This window comes from Macrobrachium rosenbergii, chromosome 8 (genome assembly GCF_040412425.1).
Source record: "Macrobrachium rosenbergii isolate ZJJX-2024 chromosome 8, ASM4041242v1, whole genome shotgun sequence".
Classification (NCBI taxonomy): Eukaryota; Metazoa; Arthropoda; class Malacostraca; order Decapoda; family Palaemonidae; genus Macrobrachium; species Macrobrachium rosenbergii.
The window spans coordinates 13,353,851-13,372,408 of record NC_089748.1 but is presented as its reverse complement, the minus strand read 5'-3'; the positions used below and the strand labels follow the sequence as shown (position 1 = coordinate 13,372,408).

Sequence of the window (18,558 nt, the reverse complement as noted above, 5' to 3'; positions counted from 1 at the left end):
GGAGAAGCGTCCTCCTCTGCAAAGCTTCTCTTGAAAGCACGAGAGTCCAACTGAGAACGCGACCCCTTACGTGGAGAGGGCGCCTCAGATGACGAGAAGCAATCCTTAAGGACGCGTGCACGAGCACGATCCTTGGCAGCCTGGGAAACGACAACAGGACCTGCCGAAGGGACGCCAGATCGGTGGGGGTCCCCGTAACCCTCTTGCGGCTTTCGACATGCCCATTCCCTGAGTCCTGGGAGTTCGGCAGAGGTCTAGACCTAGAGGCATTATAGGGCCGATCTGACGCCCCCTCCACAACACTAGGGGGATCACTGCACTTCACAACACTTCCAATCGCTAGCACCTTCGACTCCAAAGCACGAATGGAGTTCAAAATCTGCGCAAGAGCATTACCTTCTGCAGAAGCAATCACAGGTTCTGAAGGCAACACTACAGGGATAGGTGAAGCATTAGAGGGGTTAACAGGTGACAAATTATTATTACCCTGACTCCCACCAGCAGACACACTCCTGGAGGAAGACCTCCTGATACGGTCACGCTCTAACTTGCGCACATAAGAGTCGTATACCTTCCAATCTGAAACAGGCAAAGACTCACACTCCTTGCAGCGATCATCCAACAAACAGACATGCCCTCTACATCTCATGCAAACTGAGTGAGGGTCTACTGAAGCTTTCGGTAGCCTCACCTTACACTCCTTCACAACACACACCCTGAAACTAGCAGAACTAGAACCAGACATCGTGATCAAAGAAAAGCCAAAGCCAAAATCAAAACAGTCCACAAAAGCGTATGCCTATCCACAAACCCAAAGTCAAAAAACCAAAAGACAATCAGAATACTCAAGTGGAGAATTTTACGAAAATCAGCGACGGAGGTATTGACAACAGGTGTTGACAATACCGGCGACAGAGAAAATCTGAATAGAAAATGGGAATGGTTCCTGATACCCGCCTCCCAGCGGTGGGAATGGGTACTAACCACCTGGCCCCACTGCGTGTGCCGTAAGTTTTTGAATTTCTGTCGGTCCTTCAGAGAATACAGTTATATATATATATCTAACAGGTAAGTCTCATGAACAAAATGACATTTTTATAACAAATAAAGTTTTATATATACTTACCCAGTAATTACATAGCTATTAGTTTCCTTTAACCGGCAGCTCAAAATTTTGAAATTGCGGGTCATGCTAGTTTGTTTGGTTATGGTGACGTGCCCCACCCACTTTCGTGTGTAAGAGAAGGTACAATATAGCAAAGAGCCTCAATTTGTTTATGCCCTTATGTCCAAGTGAGGGGAGGCGGGTGGGCTCCGATTATGTAATTACTGGGTAAGTATATATAAAACTTTCTTTTACAGTCATACTCCGAACTTACACGAGGTTAGGTTCCAGAACCCCTCGCACAGGGTGAATTTTCGTGTAAGTTTGGCATGGTCTCTAAAAATGCTAATAAATGCTTATTTCTAAAGTTTACACACTAAATATGACCCTAATCATGCTCCCAAATTATTAAGTAAACTTTCAAATGAAATTAAAGTTATGGTAATTTCATTTAAAAGTTAGCTTAATACATTACCCTTAAAAAAGAGAAATAAATGGTTTACATAAAAATTGAGAGTTGTAAGGGAATTTCTCTCTCTCTCTCTCTCTCCCCTTCCAACCGATCTATTTTTAGAATCGTCTCAACCTCTTTTTAACAACTTTATTTTGCGTCTCTTTCTCTTTGTTCTGAAATGCTTTTTCATGAGCATACAGTGTTTTATATTTTGACTAATACAACTCTTAGTTATTATGTGTCTGTGTTTTAGAATGTATTTGCAACACTTTTTAGATGATACAGGTCAAATTAGATCAATTTAAACTATCTACTGTACAGGTAAAGATGCACAGAGAATTAATAAGTTGTGAAAATGTGCGAGCGCTAACTATGAACGAGAGAGAGAGAGAGAGAGAGAGAGAGAGAGAGAGAGAGAGAGAGAGAGAGAGAGAGAGAGAGAGAGAGAGAGAACACCAACACAAATGGTAAAGAATCACCTGGTTCAAGGGTTGTCCATACTTAAGAGAGTGAAATTATTTATCAATTATCACGGAGAGAGAGAGAGAGAGAGAGAGAGAGAGAGAGAGAGAGAGAGAGAGAGAGAGAGAGAGAGAGAGAGAGAGAGAGAGAGAGAGAGAGAGCTTAATACATTACCCTTAAAAAAGAAATAAATGGTTGACTTAAGAATATAGTGTGTGACTCTCTCCCCCATTCCACCAATCTATTTTTAGAAGTCTTCTCAACCTCGTTTTTACAAACTTTTTTATTCTGTCACTTTCTCTTTCTTCTGAAATGCTCTATGTCTCTATGTTTTAGAACTGCACATTTACAGTTTGTAAATGGTACAGGTAAAATTGGATCAATTCAAAATTATCTACTATGCAGTTAAAGACATACAGAAAAACAGTGCTGTAATACGTAGGTTGGCTAACTTTGAACGAGAGAGAGAGAGAGAGAGAGAGAGAGAGAGAGAGAGAGAGAGAGAGAGAGAGGTGAAATTTTTATGAATTATTACAGAGAGAGAGAGAGAGAGAGAGAGAGAGAGAGAGAGAGAGAGAGAGAGAAATTACAAGCAAAACTTGACAACTGATTAGCAACACTTCCATTCTTGTCATGTTAAAACACTGTCTAACAGCTTTTGCCTTCCACCGTCTTACAAAAGATGAGGAAGAATTTGTTTGTTCAAGATAATATGAATTTTGTATTACAGTTTTATTATTAATATTAATAATTATTATTATTATTATTATTATTATTATTATTATTATTATTATTTGATTTTATTAATCTTATTAATATTTGAAAATTAGTATTACTATTACATAAAAAGTTTATCATAAAATTAGTACTTACTATTATGTAAAAAGTTTATTTATCATACAAATAAACATACCTGTATACATGTACCATAAAAATTCATCTCACTGAAAGAGAGAGAGAGAGAGAGAGAGAGAGAGAGAGAGAGAGAGAGAGAGAGAGAGAGAGAGAGAGAGAGAGAGAGAGAGAGAGAGATTATTACTTTTAATAATATTTAATGTTATTTAATTTACACATAAAAGCTTGAAAACTTATAAATTACATCAAAATATTAAACAAACACTTTTGCAGGGTTTCTCAGTGTTCGGAAATGTTTGCGTGTCTGTGAAAAACTCGTGTATGACCATTAGTTAGGTTCCAATGAAAAATTCTTGTGTCTGTGAATTTGTGCAACTCGAATCGCGCAAGTTCGAGGTATTACTGTATTATAAAAATGTCATTTTTATATAAGTAACTTACCCAGTAATTACATAGCTGATTCCCACATTGAATGGAAGTGGGAATGTTGGACATTCCTACCCCAAAACATTATAAATAGTAATCAGTTTGATATCAGAAATTTGCTAATATTGAATCAATGTTGCTGAACCTTACCTGATAAGACAGCTGCTACAGGTAGATACTGCCTCTGGTTGGCGCTCATCTTATTCAGTAGATGCGAGGCGGTAAAGCCTTGAGGGCCTAATACTACAGTGGGTGCTTTGTAGCAATGGACTAATTTCGGAGGGCTAGCAAAGTACAACAAGATGCCCCTGCCCAGGGCACAGCACCACACAAAATAACCAGAGTAAATAGTCACCATAACCACCAAAAAATCAAATTAAAAACACCAATACCCAACCATAAAACCAAAAGACTGGAGGGTACTCCGAGAACATAGTACTCCCAGGCTCTCCAAAACTCAACACCCTAAGCAAGGCGAAGAAATTAAAGAAAGGACATTGCTTTCTACGTTTCCTTCCCCAACACCACACCAGCCGCGTAAAACAGACCCAAGGTACTGCACTGATCATAAGTACTCTCGATATCCCTTAAATAATGCGATGCAAACACCAACTTGCACTCCCAAAACCTCGCTTGCACAACTGACGTGAGGGATAAACTGTGCTTGAACGCCAAAGACGTAGTGACTGCTCTTATCTCATGGGGTTTTACCTTGAAAGAGGAGAGCGAGTCTTTGTTCACCATGGGATGTGCTTCGAAAATCATATTCCTCAGAAAAAATGCCAGGGCATTCTTAGACAGGGGTCTAGAGTGATATTTCACAGAACACCAAAGGTTCCTTGAAGTACCACGAATGTCCTTCGTTCTGTGAAGATAAAACTTAAGGGCCCTCACTGGACAGAGTTCTTTCTTCTTCAGACGGACCCACTATCTTGGACAAGTTCTTGATAGTAAAAGAACAAGGCCATGGATTCGATAGCAATTCGTTCTTAGCCAGAACGTCTAGGGAAAAGGAGCAAACTGCATTCTCCTGAGAAAGTCCTATGTTTCTGTCTAAAGCATGGATTTCACTGGACCTCTTAGCGGTGGCCAAGGCGACCAGAAGAAGTTTTCCGGTTAGATCCCTTAGAGATAGATTGCATGGGCTCAAAACATGAACTGGAAAGCCACTTAAGGACCATGTCTAAGTTCCACGACAGCAAAGGTTTTTCTTTAAGCTTTGCAGTGTCAAAGGACTTAATAAGGTCGAACATCCTGGTTAGACGAGAAGTCCATTCCTTTATGGCGGAAAATTGAGCTAAGCATAGCTCTGTATCCTTTAATAGTAGAGGTGGAAAGTCCTTTAGCAGAGCGTAAGAACAGAAGAAAGTCCGCTATTTCTGCTACAGAGGTCTCAGAAGAGGACACATTATTTTGTCTGCACCAGGACCTGAAAATGGACCATTTTGCCTGGTAGACATTATCTAAAGACTGTCTTCTACACTTCGCAATTGCGTCTGCAGCGGTTCTTGAAAAGCCCTTCTTTCGGAGCAGTCGGTTAACAGTTTGAACCCTGCTAGGGGTAGAGAAGACAGGTTTTGATGGAACCAACGGAAGTGAGGTTGCCTGAGAAGTTGTTGCTTCTGTAGCAGCAGTCTCGGGAAGTCCACAAGAAGTTCTAGTAGATCTGGGAACCACTCTTTTGCTGGCCAGAAGGGGCTACCCAGATCATGGATAGGTTTTGATGAGACCGGAATTTGTTGATGACTTACCTCACTAAACTGAATGGGGGAAAGGCATACAGATCTTTGCTGGACCAATCCTGCAACATTGCATCGGTCACCCATGCCAAGGGATCTGGAGCTGGTGAGCAGAAGAGAGGAAGTTGGTCATTTCTGGAGGACGCAAACAAATCTATCATGGGTTTCCCCCAGAGCTTTCACAGATCCAGACAAACCAACGGGTCTAATGTCCATTCTGTGGGAAGGATCTGTCTTTGACAGCTCAATTTGTCCGCAAGAACATTCAGTCTTCCCTGGATAAAACGCGTTGCCACTTGAGTGGTGTTCTGGTGTAACCAAAGAAGAAGGTCCCTTGCTGCTTCGTACAGGGAGAAAGAGTGGGTTCCTCCTTGTTTCTTGATGTATGCCAGTGATGTCGTGTTGTCTGAATACACTGCTACTGTCCTCCCCCGAATTTCTGAAGTGAAGCACTGTAGGCCCAAAAATATCGCCTGTAATTCTTTTACGTTGATGTGCCAATTTTGCTGTTCCTCAGACCAGGTCCCTGACACTTCTTTTAATCCCAAAAGAGCTCCCAACCTAGGTTCAACACATCTGAAAAGAACTCTAGGCTGGATGAAGAGATTTCCCTTCTGATAGTCTCTGGAATTCCACCAACGAAGATCCTCCTTGATTTCCATCATTATCAGGAACATGAACGAGTCCGGAAACTTTTTCCTGTTCCAGCTGGCTCTGAGGAAGAACTGGAGAGGTCTCAGATGAAGTCTTCCCAGAGTGACGAATTGTTCCACGGATGAGAGGGTACCTAAAAGAGTCACCCACTGATTGGCCGAGCAAAAGATTAGATTCAGAAATTCTTCCACTGTCTGGAGACTCTTTTCTATTCCCTTCGGGACTGGAAAAACCCGAATATCCTGAGAGCTGATCGTCATCCCTAAATAAGGAATCTCCTGAGAAGGTGTCAGGAAAGACTTGTCTCGATTGATGAGAAGGCCCAATTCTTGAGCCGAGAGAAGAGTCGTGCGAATGTTCTCCGTACATTGAGCTTTCGAGTGATAATCTAGTAGCCAGTTGTCTACATATAGGGAGATCTTTATCCCCATCAAACGAAGCCATTTCGCTAGGGGAGCCAATGCCCTGGTGAACACTTGTGGCGCTGTTGAGAGGCCGAAGCAAAGGGCCCGAAATTGGAGTACCTTGCCCTCAAACACAAACCTGAGGTACTTTCTCGAAGTCAGATGTACCGGAATGTGAAAGTACGAGTCCTGCATGTCGATGGACGCCATCCATTCTCCCTGGCGAATGGATGCAAGGACCGAATGGTTTGTTTCCGTCTTTATTGTTGTCTTTTTGACAAAGACATTTAGAGCACTCACAGCCAAAACGGGTCTCCAGCCCCCTGATGACTTGGGTACCACAAAGAGATGGTTGTAGAATCTCGGAGAATGAATGTCCTCTACTAGCTCTATAGCCTCTTTCTGAACAAGGGACTCCACCTCTAGCAAGAGAGCACCAAATATCTCTGAGCCTGGGGAGTAAGCTGTTAATTCGACAGGCTTGCAGATTAGAGGAGGTTTGTTCAAAAAGGGGATAGTGTAGCCCTCCTTCAGGACAGACACTATCCAAGATTCCACTCCCTTTTGTTCCTACCATTCCCAAAAGTGAAGGAGCCTCACTCCTACCTGAGTGTGGAGGACTCTGTTTTCATTTCTTGGAGTAAGACTTGGAAGAGGAATTCTTGATGGAGTGCTGTGGGAATCGGGTATAAGTTCTTGTTCTAGTCTGGGATCTAGAATGGGAGCTCCGAAAGGGAGTAGGTTGCAGCGGAGACGAAGATCTGGGAGGAAGAGTTGTTGTTGTTGTTGTGGTTCCCCAGACTCTGTTATGCCAGGAAGCCTGCACCGCGCAAGAAGGACACCACGCTTACTGGATCTGACCATAACTGTGTGGTAGTGTGGATGTTGTGTTGTTGTCTAAGGGCTGCCAAGTTAGGGCAATCTACTAAGAGATGTGTAATTGTGTGGGGATTAACTTGGCAGAGTGGACATATGTCTGTTTGGGTGTTGTCTATGCGGTGTTTGTAGGTGTTTAGTGATTGGTGATGACCACAGCGAAGTCGAGTCAGGTGTACTCTCTCAATCTTGAGAGCTGTGTTTCTGTGCTGCTTATGTTGGGTGGAGGGTGCCAGTATTTTGTTGTTGGGAAGGTTATTAAGTGCTTGTCTGGTGAGATGAGTGTGGATGTGCTTTTGTTTTGTGTGATGTTTGTGGGTGGTGGTATAGAATTCAAGATATTTGTATAGTGTCTGTGTGGTGTATTCGCTATTTGCCTGTGTGTTGGAGGGTGGTCGTGAAGGTAATAACTGGGCTGTTTGTGTTGTTTATGACCGATGCCAAGAATTGTGTGCCTCTCATGTCTAAGTGTTGCCTAATGGTGAGAATCTTGGTTTCCAGTGTAAGTGTTCTATTGGTGTGGATTGAGTACTGCCAAGGATGATTCTAAGAGCTGTGTTTTTGTATTATTTGTAGTTTGTTTAGTTGTGTGTTGGATATGGCAGGGTGCCAGGCTGGGCTGGCATAGTTTATTATGGAGCGGATGTATTGTTTGTATACTGTGATGAGCGTTTCTTTTGTTGTCCAAATGTTGTGCCTGTTAGTGATCTTAGTGCATTTAGTCTAGGTCTGCATTTCTTGATGATGTTACTGACATGTGGAGCAAATGACATTGAAGTGTTGTATGTGACTCCTAGGATTTTTGTTTCGTGTGTGTGTGGAATTGTGGTGTTGTTCAGCGTTGCTGTGGGTCTGTACTGATGTTCTTTGTTGTGACTAGTGAGTAGTGTACTTGTGGAATTTGTTGGTGCTACCTGTTTTCTGTTTTGTGTGAGCCAGTCTTCAAGTTGTGTTATGTAAGTCTGTACTTGTGTGGAGCATACGTTTTTGTCTGCATGTATTGATATGATTGTTAGATCGTCTGCATATGAGGAGATGTATATGTTGTTAGGTGGTGTTGGTGTGTCATGCATGAATAGGTTAAAAAGTGTTGGGCTTAGGACGGAGCCTTGTGGGACGCCGTTCGGGAAGTTTCTGATTTTGGATGACTCGCCATTGTAGTGTACAAATGCTTGTCTGTCTGTTAAGTAATTGGCGAGCCAGCGTTTGGTGTTGTTGTGTAGTGTGGTGTTGTAAACTTTGTTGATGAGAAGTGGTCTAGAGATGGCGTCAAAGGCTTTACTTATGTCTATTGTGATTAGCAGTGTCCTTTGTGGTGGGCGTCTGGAGTTAATGCCATCTTGTATTTTTGTGTAAGGTTGGTGAGTAGCGTTGTTGTGGAGTGGTGTGGTCTGTAGCCATGTTGAGTGGGTGACAGTGGTATGTGTGGTGTGGTTTTATGTAAGATAAGGCGTTCTACTATTTTTGATGGTGTGCAGAGTAAAGTTATAGGTCTGTATGAAGCTGCTTGTGTAGGTGTTTTGTTTGGTTTTAGAAGTGCTATTATTTTCCCCAGTTTCCAAATGTGTGGTATAATGCAGTGTGCGTATGAATAATTGGCTATGTTTGTCAGTGTTTGTGTGCCATGGGGACCTAGATGTTTTAAATGAATGTTTGAAATGTTATCGATGCCAATGGCTGCAGAGTTTTTAAGTTGTTTAATGATTCTAGCAGTGTCTTCTGTTGTGGCTAGTATTACTGTTTAATCTAATGGGAACTGTTGTTTGCATCTGTAGATATGTCTGTCTTCTTTGTATTTGCGTAGGTGGCTGATTTTTGCGTAGTGGTTTATTAAGATGTTGGCTTGTTGTTTGCGTGAAGGGATCTTGTCAGATGTGGTGATTGAGGCGTGACTTTGAGTGTTCCCACTATTTGAATTGATGAGACTGTTGATAGTTTTGTGTAGTTTGAATGGGTTGGTTCTGTAGTCTAGTGTACCTTGAAAAGTTTGCCAGTTCTCTGTCTGTTTTTGAGTTAATTTGGTGTTTATTTCTGTGTTTAAATCATGTATGCGATTTGTGTGATTTGTGTGTGTGGGGTTGGTGTATTTCTTAAATTGTTTCGTTCTGTTATGAGTCTGTTTATGTCAGGCGTGAAGTTTGGGTTGTAGTGTTTTCTGTTGCCTTTAGGAACGTTTCTTTTGTCTGCATTGTTTATTATGTCGTTGAATTGTATTGTTGTATTGTTTAGTGTCTGTGATGATGTTATGTGTGTGTGGTTTAACTCCTGGAAATGAGCCTCAGTGGTTTCAAGTACTCATCCCAGGCAGCGCCCCTGTAGTTAGGGATGGTGTGTCTTGTATGTGAGAAAGTGTCATGTGTGGTTGGAATGTTATTAAAATAGGAAGGTGGTCTGATGATAGGTCTGTTTGTGTTTTCCATGTGATTGATGGTGCTATGTTGGGTGAGCAAAATGTTATGTCTGGGGAAGTGAGACTAAAGTTGGCTTGGTGTGGTATGTGTGTGTGCATATCTGTGTTGTTTAGTATGTATAGCTGGTCTAATTGTGTTGAGATGTCTGTGCCTCTTTGTGTGATGTCTTGGTGGGCGTACCAGTCTGTGTGTTTGGCATTGAAATCTCCTCCCAGAAGTATATCTGGGAGGGTATTCAACGCCTGCAGTCTAATTGTGAAGTTTGCTGGTAAACCCGGTGAATATTCTGGAGGGATGTATGTGTTGATGATTGTGATTTGTTTATTGTGCCTAATTTGATATTAAATGCTTGTAGTTCTGTATGTCTGTCTACTTGTGTTAGTGTTCTGATGTGCTGCGTTTTTTTCAATGTAGGATATGTTATGGTGTATGTATGTGATGAGGCCTCCGCCATCACCATGTTGTCTGTCTTGTCTGATGGCTGTGTAATTTGGTATGTTGGGTGTTTTATGTGTGTGTTTCAGTTTTGTTTCTTGAATGATGGCTATGTGGATCTTTTGTTTGTGCATGAAATGTTTTAGTTCAATGTGTTTGTTATCGAATGCCGTCAATGTTTAATTGTAAGATGTTTATGTTGCTTGGATTATGTCTAAGTGTGTGAGTGCGTGTATTTAGTGGTGCATTTCTGTAGGCGTTAGGTGAGTGTGTGCTATGGGGTGTTGGGGTTTGTGGGGATGTTTGATTTGTAGGAATGGGTGATGGTGTTCTGGGATTGGAGGAAAGTGTGGTAGATGTGGGAGATGGTGATCTGTGTGGTGTTGGTTGGTTGGTGTTTTGTTGGATAGGAAGTGCTTGTTGTGTATTGTTATTGTTTGTTTGTGTGTGTGTTACGGCATATGATGCACTTCAATGTACATTGTAGTCTTTTAGTGTTCTCAGTGTGGTGCACCGAAGGTGTACCCACCCACCACACAAGTTGCAGGACTGATCCACCCCAGCGAGAAGCTGTGACTCGTGTGCTGCAGATGGGACATGTGTAGGGGCCTGGGTTTAATTCTATGTCACCGGCTAGGATTAATTGTAGGGATATAGTAGCCGGGTTACCATATCCCTTCAGAGAAAAACTGGAGATCCAGTTGCGCAGCGCCACCCCAGGCGCGGTACCCTGCGGAGCATTGGGGAGCCACTCCTCCTCCTCTCCTCTCCCCTGTCTTCGCAGTGGGGTTGTATTGTGGACGTTTGATCCAGGCGGCTGTCGTTCCACCGCCGTCTGGAGAGGTCCCACGACGATGACGCGTCCACTCCAGAACCAGGAGGAAGAGTCAAAGAATCCTTGGGGCGTCTCGTAGATTGGGAGAGCAGGTCCTGAGTGTTCTTTTTCTGCAGATCAGAGGCGATGTCCAGTACTGTAGCCTATGGAAAAAGATACGTCTTGTCCATGGGGGAGAATAGGAGGGCCAATCTCTGGGACAGAATGACACCTTTCAAAGTAAAGGAGCACCAAAGCTCCCTTTTCTTAAGAATACCAATGGCGTACAGACTGGCTAACTCCTGCTTACTATCGTGAACGACCTTGTCAATAGGGAAAGTACTCCCAAGAGATCCAACAAGATTTCCTGAGGTAACAAAGAGCATTCTCTAAGTTTACGCGCCAGAGAGCCCACCGCCCAGTCAAGGAAGCTCATCACTTTGAACACCTTAAAAATATTTTTAAGAAGGTGCACAAGTTCCAAGGCCGAGAATATAACTTTGGCTGAGGAGAAAGCTGATCTCCTAGCCGAGTCGATAAGGCCGGAGAAGTCTCCCTGAGAGGAGGCAAAGATTCCCATGGAAGGAACTTCTCCAGTCGCATAAAACCTGTAGCTCTACCTGGACAATTTGGAAGGAGGGAAACAAAAAACTGCTTTGCCTTGTTCCCTCTTCTCAGAAAACCACCCTTCTACTTCATCCAGTGCCTTCTTTGCTAAACAGGAAAGAACTAATTTCGGTAATTTCGAAGGACCGACTGAGGGGGCTTCCATAAAGAAGGTCGAAGCAGGAATGGATGGAGTAGCTCGTGAAAAGAAGCTAGGATAAGTCGCTAGCAGGAATCTCAACAACGCAGAGTACGCAGACGAAAGAGCAACTTGTTCTGGAACAACTTCTTCCTCAGAAGAGACAGGAGGAAGCGATAAGTCCGCTGTCGTCTGAGCTGTAGGAGGGGCCTTCTGAAGCAAACTGAGAATATTATCCAGTTTGCTCTGAATCAGGTTAACTGGCGGAGGAATAACATCCAAGACAACACTACTAAGAAGTGGTGGAGGAGTGGGCGTCAATGGGCGCTTGGGGGAGCTGTCGAGACAGGAGTCAGAGATGAAACCTGTTGGAGAACGGGGGCCAGCGGGCGCTCAACCGCAAACGGGAGCTTGGGTGCTACGACACTAGTTGCTGGCTGCTCGGGCGCTGATTGTAGAGGTGAAGGCGCTGGGTGCGCAACTCCTGATGCAGCTGCTTCTTTATTCAACGAAGAATGTCTCAACGCCACAAGGCGCTTCGACGCCAAATTTCAATCGTCATTCGAAGAAGATGAAGAGAATTGTTCCGGGGTGTCCCAATGACTACACGATGGGCACGCTGAATCCTTGCTCTTCTTACAAGGAACAGGGGAAGAAATCTCAAACTCCACTGCACGCCTTTTCAGTGGGCGTGACTTGTCTGGATAGCGCCATGCACGCCTGGGACTAAAGTCTTCGGAGCTGGAGGAAATACAATGAGCGCTCACTTGAAGGCCTTTCCAACGGCCTTTGGTTGCAGTCTGGGATTCGTCAACAGACTGAACCAAGGGGGCTACTGCTCAGGGGCAGACCCCACCTACCTCCCTTAGGCTGCCAGTTTGACTCCTCCCAGGTGCTGGGGAGTATGTCAGGGACCTTGGCCTAGGAGAATTGGCAGGCTGAACAGCCCACCTCCTCCACTATCACTGCACTACACTGGGCACTCTGACTCACTTTTGTCCATTAGCACTTTCACCGACGACGCTAATTTAGCGATCAATTGAACAATCAACTCGAAACGAGTGTCAATTTTCGACTCCAGACTGGTGATGGTGTTGGGGTCGGAAACATGAGAGCCAGGTAAAGGAGAGGGTTGCAGAGGTGGAGGAGATGGAATGGGAACGGAAGAAATTACAGGAGCAACTGCATCGGACTTAGCGGATGAATCCTGACTAGCTAAAGCTTTACTAGATTCCCTAGCCATAGCTCTCCTCTTCCTATCTCTAGCTAGTTTCTTGAGATGTGCATCTAAAGTCTTCCACTTCTTAATATCCCAATCATTACACTCCTCACAATGTAAATCTACTGAACATGTTTGTCCCCTACACAGAATACAAACAGCATGCGAGTCGAAAGATTCTTTAGTTAGTCTAGTATTGCAGCCTTTGCTACAATACCTAATACTAGAACTACTAGTGTCAGGCATCCTAGAAAAGTTTAATACAAGTCCAAAAAACGGGCAAAGAGTTGTCAACCAAAGATCAAAACTTGCCTAACACTATCTTAATTATGCCAAAAGGTTACGAAAATAAATACTTCACCAAATGAAGATAAGGCAAACAACCAGCAAAGTATAAATTCCAAAATTCAAGCTGATGCCAACCACAGTCCTTCAACCACAGCCAGCAGAAACAAATTGAAGCTCTTTGGTTGCTATGTTGTACCTTCTCTTTCACCTGAAAGTGGGCGGGGGCACATCGCCATAACCAAAACAAACTAGCGTGATCTGCAATTTCAAAATTTTCAGCTGCCAGTTAAAAGAAACTAATAGCTATGTAATTACTGGGTAAGTTACTTATAAAAAAATGACAATTTGGACACTGTTTCTTGGCCAACTCTAAGCTAACGAACAAGTTGTTGGCACTGGGCTGAAAGTCTGGTCTTTATGGAGGTAACATAGACACCTTACTGTCATTGGAACCACATGACTATAGAAGTGGAATGATCAACCTCACTGATTACCTTTAAAACATGTAGAACTGTGAAAGGCATAAGCTTCCAGTTGTAAATGGATACCAAAGATGTCCTGCTTTGTTCAAGGGTGCAAGGAGACAGAACAGAACAGCACCAACTTCAGTACATCGAGAAAAGAAGGACTATGATCAAGCTTCTTCAGAGGTTGAACGAATTTCCGGATGTCATGGTGCCAAGATCAACTGTCCTTATCTCCTGACTTCAGCGAATGAATTGTTGTAATTACATCCATCTTGCTTGGGTGGTTGGCTACTGTACTGAATGTTCTACTGTCTACTCATGTAACTGCACTGCAACAAAGTAGAAGAAAGGACACTAGGACCTTTTGTTGACCATGGTACTAATGTGGTGTCGTTGCTACCACACCGAGGAGTGGTAGCACCTTTGGATCTTGAGACTCATGAAAGTCTAAAAAGAACTCTGCTTAAATTCCAAGAAAGGAAGTTTAAGAGCCTGGCATCCTGGTCAATGTTTCGAAGAGTGAAAAATATCTGGAGGAGGATAGTTTAACCACGGCACTACCTTGGTGGTGTTGTTATCAAAGGAGTGCCTATTCAGACCCTGAGACTCCTGAAACTGTTTTAAGATCCACATAACATTTTCCCTCTCGGCTTGTGGATCAACTGGTAATTGCAGCAGCAGCAGCTACTGCTTACTTCCTCCCACTCCTCACAGGGGGAGCATAGCTACATCAAGTCAAAAGAAATGGAGTTCCTAGGCACCACTTCTTGACTGTGGTTTAGCTGAGTACTCAGAATTTTCCCTTGTCGTTTTTTTTTTTTTTGTTTATTGCCCAGTTCACTGTATGTTACTTTGAGTTTCCTAGGTATTAATGTGGTGTCTTTTGGTCTGGTTTTTTGTGAGGGTCATGATGGCTATTTCATGTTCCCCTTTAAAGCAGACTCAACTTTCTGTTTGTACAACTTGTAGAGGAAGGGAATGCATGTGTATCTTGGACATCACCCCCGTGGATGCAATATGGCAGGAGAGGAAGGAACCTAAAGAAAGGCTCATTGGCTTCCCTAGGGTGTGGCTCTATGCTGGAAGTGACACTCAGTCCTTCCAGAACTGTCTTGTCCCCAGTTGCTATTCCCCCTCCCCTCTCCCCCTGACCACTCCCTCAGAAAGGGTAAGTCACCAACGCGCAAATCCTGTCATCCCTCATTTGATGAAGAGGAAGCTAAAGATTTATCATCGTTAGAATAATTGTGGAAGACATGGATTTCCCTGAATGTTACTGAATGTTACATTTGAATTATCAATTTGATAATTGATAATTCAAACACAAAAAAGTTTTACTAAAAATGCTTTACACCAAAGTATTTTAAAATAGTTTTACCATAAAAGTGCATTTAGTCATCAAAATTATATGAAAATACAGTAATCCTTAAATGATGAAACAGAAAAATATCAATATTTCTCAGTGAAAAATACTGATCTAATTATCGGGTATAAAAAAAAACGATCGTCCCCAAATGAGTGCGTGAATTTTCCTCTGACTTACTGAATAATGGGACTCTATGATTATCACACATATTATAACGTACACAAGTTCCACACAATTAATAGAGAAAAAATCCGCAAATATGTGTGTCCGCAAATAGTGAGACAGCGAATACAGGGGGTTTACTGTATCCTTAAATGAAGAAACACAAAAATATCAATAAAAAGTTATTTCACTTACAGAATCCATTTGTACTGTATTATTATACTGATCTATCATTATCGTAATATGTACTGTATAAAAAAAACGATCGTCCCCAAATGAGTGCGTATGTAGGTACGCGTTGCCATATTTTTTTGCTTTCTCTGACTTACTGTACCGTACTTCATTACAAGTTTAGTTGACTCTATGATTATCACACATATTATAACAGTACACAAGAGAGTATTTTATCCATGTTGATCGCATTTACAATTTGGTATTTTTTTCAATGCATATTTAAATATTTAGTACAGTACTTAAGTCAACTTGTGAATTCCCAATGTTTCCCCTATCTGAAAAAGAAAACAAGACAGCTTCAATACTGTATGAAAGAAAATGGCTGTGCTTGATATAGGGGGGAACTTTAGTTTAGTCTTCACACATAGCTGTAAGCCACATTTTTTTAAGGGTAACGTTGTAAGATGACTTTGAAATTATATTAAAGGATTTTAGGATGATAGTTTACAGTATATTTGGGGTTTGAACATTAAAAATAGGCAGTGAACTATTAAAACAGGAAGTTATAAGCATTTTATAGGGGTCTTTGGAGTCTGAACTATCAAAATAGAGTTATAAGCATTTTTAGAGAGGGATACCAACTTACACGGATTTTCGCAATTACGGGGGACATACTATACTACGAATATTTAGAGTTAGTTAGTTATAAATGATTTGTTTAACCAGATCTCTGAACTCTTTTAGGGTACCAACTTAATGCAGATTTTCACTAAACGCAGGTGGTTGTGGTCCCTAACCCGCGCAATTATGGGGGACATACTATATCGCCAATATTTGAAAATCAATAGTTATTTTGTTGTAGGTTACTTTTTATGCATATAAACTGCAGTTCTTGAGTTATGTCCTTCATTGTTCAAAGAATCTGCCAGAATATAAACACAATTTAAATCCATTAACATTCCAGTGCATGGTAGTTAATAAAGGGAGACAGTGATCTGTTGGTCTCTATTCTTTCTTGCCATGGAGTCTGAAAAGGCAGAAAGAGGAGAACCAGTAACATTCAGGGAAATCCATGTCTTCCACAATTATTCTAACGATGATAAATCTTTAGCTTCCTCTTCATCAAATGAGGGATGACAGGATTTGCGCGTTGGTGACTTACCCTTTCTGAGGGAGTGGTCAGGGGGAGAGGGGAGGGGGATAGTAACTGGGGACAAGACAGTTCTGGAAGGACTAAATGTCACTTCCAGCATAAAGCCACACCCTAGGGGAGCCAATGAGCCTTTCTTTAGCTTCCTTCTTCTCCTGCCATATTGCATCCACTGGGGTGATGTCAAAGATACACATGGTGAAAGGGTATATGTGCATTCCCTTCCTCTACAAGTTGTACAAACAGAAAGTTGAGTCTGCTTTAAAGGGGAACATGAAATAGCCATCATGACCCTCACCAAAAACCAGACCAAAAGACACCACATTAATACCTAGTAAACTCAAAGTAACATACAGTGAACTGGGCAAAAAAAAAAAAAAAAAAAAAAAAAAAAAAAAAAAAAAAAAAAACAAGGGAAAATTCTGAGTGCTCAGCTAAACCACAGTACACAGAGAAGAGAGCAATGAAACACATCCCCACTTGACTGTGGCTGAAGAAAGAATGGATGGCATGCATGAGAGGAGAGAGGGTAACCGCCTCTCACCCATCTCCACCAGGTTACCCTCCTTGTCAGTCAAGTCTTCAACCATTCCAGAGCATGAATGGTGTAGAGTTTGTATCCCAATAGGAACAAGATGCTTCACTTTGGAGTCTGTTGTAACTTGAATTTCTATTCTTTTTCCTTTTAACATTTTCTTTTCTATTCTGACCAAGTTTCACTTGTCTTTGGTAATTTTTTCCCAGATTTTGTTTATAACTGGTATGCAACTTTCTCAGCAATATATCAAATGATCACTGTACTGTATATGCAGCCACTTTCATGAGAATTTTAGTTAAAGTTTTCATTTGCTTTTGGCAAATCTTTTTAGTACTGATTCAAGCTTCCTGTTTTATTTTTCCTTTTGCTGAAAGCTCTTAAGAAACACATATTACAGGCAAAGTTTTAGGCAGGTTTTCCATTTATGTTTGTATCTCCTAGAGTTTTGCAGTGACTCCTAAAACTGGTGACAGGGTAGTGTATGTATCTTTGGTAATACATCCTACTCCTGGTATGTAGCTTTGGTAATGCATCTTTCTTTTACTGTTATGGTTTCAGTAATATTTTTGCCATGTTGGTATCCTACTTTACTTCTAGCTGATGGTGGCTTTTTCTTTTGTTTTTTTTTATGCGTTAATACGTAGTTTGTGGCGTGGCATCCTAAGTCTGACAGATTGGTCTTTTTAGAGAAGTTGCATTTTCCAAGTTTTTTAAATTTTATATTGCAGTTGTGAATGATTTAATATGATTTTTTATTTCTATGATTTTTTTATTTCTAGCTCTTTGACAACAGCTATCTTTTGATAAGGAATGCATTTAGCTCTAGTAAGCTACTAGTTCTTTCTGACTGTGTCTGAATTCTGTCTTTCATAGTGGAGATGGATTTCGTGAGACAGATTTTTCCCTGGATCAAGTATCCTTCATATTTTCAAGCCCAGTTTAGCTTCTTTTAATGCCATGACTGTTCTTGTCATCAAGAGCTTTGATTCCATATATGTACAAAACATTTAGATCTAGATCTTGACTGATGACCAAGTCCACATCGGATGCATTTAGGGGTAGCGCTGGTCCAGTCTTTAATGTGTTTCTCAGATCCACAAAGTGAACATACCCCTTCAATAAGACATTTCTTAAAACATATATCCAAATTTGGAGCATAATCTGCACTGTGGTTTTCCGGTATGAAAGGGCATACTTCTCTATTCTGAACAGGGATTTTAATTTTTTGAGATAGATCCTCAGTCTTAAATTTTTGCAATTTTTTATTGATGCATTAGGACTTTTTTTCACTGAGGATCTAGTATATTTCTAGGTTATGGATACTGTCATATCTTAATTTTAATGATTCTGATATTTTTTCATGACCATTCCTCTTCCTCCTCAAGGTGAGGTAGAATCAGCCTCCCTTGGATATAATTACTTTGACTCACTGTATTCTTTGATATTTTGCAAAATAGATGACTGAGAGTCACTGGTAATCATCCATTTGTTTTTTGTGGTCTGAAGCACATTTCTCGTGTCAGACCTAAACTTGGTACCTTGTTCTCAAGAAATGAGGGAGATGTTTTTCTATTTTGAAAACAAGGAATCTAGACCAGTTATTTGTTCAAAATATGTTAGATCAGTTTTAGTTTCTTTACAGTACTTTGTTAGCTTTGTTCATATGATGCCAGAGTATATCCTGGACATTTTACTTTTTTAAGGAGGGAGGGGTATCCATACTCATATCCACTACCATTGCCAGTTTGTTGCCTTTAAGTGAAGAATTATTTTGCATAGTATGCAGTAAGACAGATTTAGTCTTGGACTGCCTC

General features: G+C 41.6%; 1 protein-coding gene across 1 annotated transcript in view; it reads right to left on the bottom strand.

The window, feature by feature from the left end:
• LOC136840607 (von Willebrand factor A domain-containing protein DDB_G0286969-like) overlaps window positions 1-18,558 on the bottom strand; it is a 93,008-nt gene that overhangs the window by 25,615 nt on the left and 48,835 nt on the right. The window lies entirely within an intron of this gene.